A 6,000-nucleotide genomic window follows, 5' to 3' on the forward strand; every position below is an offset into this window, starting at 1 on the left:
CTAGCGGGTGCTTACTAAAGATTCTCTCGTACTCCTGTACCACCCGGTAGACTCCTTGTTTTTTGTGCAGGCGAGTGGAGTCAGCACCCACATGGAGTTTCTGGCACCAGTCCTCCTTGTGTTTCTGGGAGCCATTACCCTCCACCGGTTAAGATGGAGGCAAGGGTTCCACGACCCTGATAGCATTGTGTTGGACGGCAAACAATTTGGCTAGTGTAGCATACCGGGGCAAGTAGACTTCCCTTTCCCCGATGTTTAAGATCCAGACGGGCACCCTTCCATGGCGGACATCAACCACCCCCCTGGCTGTCAAAATGGTGGGCCTGCTGTCTGAGTACACGGGTTCTACCATGGCTTGGTAGTCTCTCCCCCTTAACCCGATTGCAGTCCGACACCAGATCATCATTTCACTTTTGGGAGGCATGGCAATGGGGAACGGGTCACTCATCCTCACGCTACCGATCTCACCACCAGACAGTTTTACCTGTTGCCGTCTCACCAGGGCCCTTATCTCCTTCTGGAGGACTCTCTGCTGGCTGGAACTAGCATTCATCACCACCTTCTGCAAAATCACAATTACTTCTGCAAGACAATTTTCAATCACGTTAGTACCCACAGTTATTTTAGGGTGACTTTCACGGCGATCAATGTCCACAATGATCACTCCCTGTGCCGGCAGTTCAACCTTACCAATCTTGATGGTCATCTCTCTGAACCCCACTTGCGGCACAGGTTGGCCATTGCTGGCGATGATGCTTAAGTCATCGTCTGGATAACGGGTTATATCCGCGTCACTCCAGTACCGCTTGAAAAGTACGTAGGGGATGGTAGTCACTTGAGACCCGGTGTCCAGCAGTGCACTTATGGGGATACCGTCCAGCACTACGGGTAAGACCGGGCGTCCCCCCACGTACTTATCACGCCAATTAGACGGGCCTGATGACCTTATGCCTGGGGGTTGGCCCTCTGCCCCAGGTCGGACCCATTTAAAGTACAGTACCTTGCTATGTGTCCTGGCTGACTGCAACGGTGGCAAATCGGCTGTCCATCCTCAGTGTAACTGTCGGTGGGCCTCCCTCTGAACGACGGGATCCTCCTCTGTCGACGCCACGGGACATCCTCCGGACTGGAAGCCAGCTTGATGGGTCCTGACGGGTCCACCTGTAACGACTGTAAGGTCCTGGTCAATGCAGCAACACTCCTGGTTAGTTCCTGGACCTGATGGTGCAGGTCTGCAGGCGGGGATGGGTTTGAGGCCTGCGCATCAGCCCCCACAAGGTCTGCAGGGTAGGGCGCCGCCCCCTGGTGGTAAGTAATGGCAGGGCGCCGGGAAGCTACAGCGCTACTTGGTGCGGGTTCTCGGAGCACCCGGATGTCCCTATCCTTGAACTGCGCAAAAGTCAAATCGGGGTTCTGAAGGGCCATGAGGCACAGCTGGGTTCTGGGGGCGCTGGACAGCAGACCTTCTATGAACTGGTCAGTTTACAGCTTATCGGTGTCCTGCACGCTACCAGGGTCAGCTTGTTTGATAGCTCTCAGGGCTTCTTGCAGGTTCAAGGCATAATCTCTGATACTATCCTGGGCTCGCTGCTTACAGCCATAGAACCGCATTTTGATTTCTGCTGAGGTACGGGTATCAAAGGTACTCCGCAACCGGGTCAGAATGTCCTTTACAGTCCTTTTCTCCTCATCTGACCATGATTTCACTTCCCGCTGGGCTGCACCGGTGAGCTGCCCCGTCAGAATGCTCACTTTCTGTTCTTCTGTCAGGGGGTAAACTTTAAATAAACTGTGCAGTCTTTCCTTAAAGTCAGTCAATGTATGGGATTCCCCTGAGTATTGGGGCAGCCAGGCTGCTCCAGGGATGTAGGGCATGGAGAATGGCATCACCGCTGCTGCAGCCACGCTGGTGATAGAGGGTCCCTCCGCGTCCGTCATCTTCCTCCCCCATAGTTAACCGTGGCCTACCTTCTGTTGATCCTCTTCTGTAGGCCGCGGCTCCGCTGGTGCTGCTCCGGACGAGGACCTTGCGTCGCGTCCTGGTGACGTCAGCGTCGCTCTCTCTCCTTCCAGGACCTTACGCAGCGTCGGTGAGTAGGGCGGGGCTTCAGGTCTCGCGCGGTTTGGACGTCCACGCCCCTCTTCTTCCTGCGCGGCGTCCTGAAGATGGCGTCCGATGGCGGGAAAACGGCTGAAGATGGCGGGAAAATGGCTGAAGATGGCGGGAAACTGGCTGAAGATGGCGGGAAACGACTGAAGATGGCGGGAAACGGCTCTGGATAGCGGGAAACAAGGTACGCAAACAGCCCTTTCAGGCACGCAATACCCGTTTGTGGAGGGTTGGTCACAATCCTGCCAACTACGCCAAAAGCTGACTCGCCCCCTGGGCCGTGGGGCACTCGGAGACCGGGCTTCAGTGTGATGATGGGGGTAGTAGTGGCAACCCGATCCCGTGGCTAAGGGTGGTCAGACCATATGCTGTGGCAGCCTATTTGTAGGGTTTTGAATGTCCGACTACGCCACCCGTGGATTGCGGTCGGGGATGACCGCCGCTGCAAGGCAGACCGCTGAGGCTGATGTTGGTATGCAGCACTGGGATAGAATAGCTCCCCACGGGAAGAGTGTAGCCTCAGGGCAGATAATAGGATGCTGGGGGTGATGGTGCAGGCCGCAATAATAAAGGTCCAGAGTCTACTTCAAACAGTCCAGGGTCTTTATTGTAGGTAGTACTTATGACCCAACAGGAGTACAGGGTAGGAATGGGCCTGGGTGTCTGAGAACATTCGGGCGAGCCCCACTGGTCAGGGTGAGTGGGTAGGCCTACCGTTCTCTCTCTGCCCTTGCTGACTATCCCCCTTTTAGTGGTGTGATAGCCCACGTCCCTGAGCTGGCCGTGTACTACGCCTGTATGGCTTGCGACTCGGGCCTTAGGTACCTGTTGCTTCTCCGTGCTGTACCGGTCCCTCTGTGTGGCGGTGCCTCCAGGCTTCTCAGGCCAAGGGACCTAAAATCCCTCACAGGTAGGTTATCTGCTGCCGGGCTTGCAACCCTGACAGCCTCGGACCCCAGTGTCCGGTTGTGTAGTTCTCTCTCAGCCAGGACCGGCTCTCGTCGCCTCTGTCCCTGGCTTGCTGTTCCTCCTCAGCCTCCTTGACTCCTCAGCTGCTGCTGACCTGTCCCTCTCCTCTGGGAACCCTTCTGGATGCTTCAGAAGTGGGTCCTGGTCTCTCTAACACTGTCCTCAGTTCCAGCTTTTATAGGGGCAGCCAGCTCTCCCTACTGGCCTGGGACAGGAGGTGCGGCATGCTAATTGTCCCTGACTAGGGAACCTCCCTCCTGCTCTCAGACACAGCCTTTAATACTTGTGGCATCCAGGCCTGGGGTGACACACATCCACAGCTAGGGGATTTAGGGAACACAAGATCTTTGTCTTCCGATTTAGTTTTGTGGCAAACAGATCTACCTGACCGGAGGGCCCCCCACCCCCCCATCTTCGGCTATTTGGGTAAAAATTCCTTGATTTAGTTCCCATTCCCCTTGCATCAGAAGATAGCAGCTTAGGAAATCTGCTCTGGTGTTTTCTTTTTCCCTTATATGGAGGGCCATCAGGGAAAGGAGGTGACTTTCTGTAATCTGGAAGAGATGATCTGTCACTCATCAGCAATCTTGACCATGTGTCCCCTGGTGGTTCACATATGCTACCGCAACTAGATTATCCAAGAGGATCTTTACATTCTGGCCCTGAAGGAAAGGTAAGAAATTATTCACCGCCTTGTCTACCGCCAGAAGTTCTTTTGCATTGGAGGAGAGACTCTTTTCGATATCTGACCAGGTCCCCTGGGCTCCCCACCCTCTGGGACTCGCATCTGTGGTAATTGTGCTAGTGACCCCAAGTACCCAGGGAACCCCTCGAGATTGGTGGCAGGATGAGCCTAACCTCTATAAAGATTTTACTGACCGGGGTGATAAGGACATCTTCCCTTCCAAGTGCCCCTTAAGAGAAACTTCATTATGTAGCAGATCCCACTGTAAAACCCTGGAATGGTATTGTGCTCACAGAACCCCTGGGAAGCACGATATCAGGGTACCCAACAGGTACATTGCACCTCCAAGGGACATGACCGAATTTGCTATGGCTTTCTTCACCTGGCCCCTCATTTATTGTATTTTAGCTTCCGGGAGGTGGCATTCTTGAGATTCGCAATCCCCAAAAACGGCTGAACTGTCGAGTAATCTGGATCGTGTGCTCACGATTCCGGGCGAAATCCGTGACACAGTGATGGCAGGGTGAGATATGGAGTGTGTCAGCCTCATTTTGACTTGTTTTAAGGACATTACATCAAAGTTGGATCAGCCTGTAGTGTGTTTTTCAACTTAAATTTTGGGGGTGACTCAAAATCCAGGCCTCCATTGGTTAATAAATTTGATTTCCATTGATGATTTTGTATGAATATTTGCTAAAGAAGAACTGCGCCCAGCGGAGTCAAGCTGAAGGAAGAGAATGGACTTGATCTGACTTCAGACATTTTTTCAAGTTGCCCCTCAGGAAGGGGCCAGTTCACTTTTTAGCTGGGTTAAAATACACTGCTCAAAAAAATAAAGGGAACACTCAAATAACACATCCTAGATCTGAATGAATGAAATATTCTCATTGAATACTTTGTTCTGTACAAAGGTAAATGTGCTGACAACAAAATCACACAAAAATCATCAATGGAAATCAAATTTATTAACCAATGGAGGCCTGGATTTGGAGTCACCCCCAAAATTAAAGTGGAAAAACACACTACAGGCTGATCCAACTTTGATGTAATGTCCTTAAAACAAGTCAAAACGAGGCTCAGTGTTGTGTGTGGCCTCCACGTGCCTGTATGACCTCCCTACACCGCCTGGGCATGCTCCTGATGAGGTTGCGGATGGTCTCCTGTGGGATCTCCTCCCAGACCTGGACTAAAGCATCCGCCAACTCCTGGACATTCTGTGGAGCACCGTGACGTTGATGGATGGAGCGAGACATGATGTCCCAGATGTGCTCAATCGGATTCAGGTCTGGGGAATGGGCGGGCCAGTCCATAGCTTCAATGCCTTCATCTTGCAGGAACTGCTGACACACTCCAGCCACATGAGGTCTGGCATTGTCCTGCATTAGGAGGAACCCAGGGCCAACCGCACCAGCATATTGTCTCACAAGGGGCCTGAGGATCTCATCTCGGTACCTAATGGCAGTCAGGCTACCTCTGGCGAGCACATGGAGGGCTGTGCGGCCCTCCAAAGAAATGCCACCCCACACCATTACTGACCCACTGCCAAACCGGTCGTGCTGAAGGATGTTGCAGGCAGCAGATCGCTCTCCACGGTGTCTCCAGACTCTGTCACGTCTGTCACATGTGCTCAGTGTGAACCTGCTTTCATCTGTGAAGAGCAAAGGGAGCCAGTGGCGAGTTTGCCAATTCTGGCTTTCTGTGGCAAATGCACAGTGTTGGGCTGTGAGCACAACCCCCATCTGTGGACGTCGGGCCCTCATACCACCCTCATGGAGTCAGTTCTAACCGTTTGTTCAGACACATGCACATTTGTGGCCTGCTGGAGGTCATTTTGCAGGGCTCTGGCAGTGCTCCTCCTGTTGCTCCTTGCACAAAGGCGGAGGTAGCAGTCCTGTTGCTGGGTTGTTGCCCTCCTACGGCCCCCTCCACGTCTCCTGGTGTACTGGCCTGTCTCCTGGTAGTGCCTCCAGCCTCTGGACACTACGCAGACAGACACAGCAAACCTCCTTGCCACAGCTCTCACTGATGTGCCATCCTGGATGACCTGCACTACCTGAGCATCTTCTGTGGGTTGTAGAGTCCGTCTCATGCTACCACGAATGTGAAAACACAACCAACATTGAAAAGTGACCAAAACATCAGCCAGAAAGCACTGGTACTGAGATGTGGTCTGTGATCCCCACCTGCAGAACCACTCCTTTATTGAGGGTGTCTTGATAATTGCCAATAATTTCCA

This window comes from Phyllobates terribilis, unplaced genomic scaffold (assembly GCF_046119375.1).
Source record: "Phyllobates terribilis strain yellow unplaced genomic scaffold, ASM4611937v1 Scaffold_62__1_contigs__length_8034531, whole genome shotgun sequence".
In the NCBI taxonomy this organism is placed as follows: Eukaryota; Metazoa; Chordata; class Amphibia; order Anura; family Dendrobatidae; genus Phyllobates; species Phyllobates terribilis.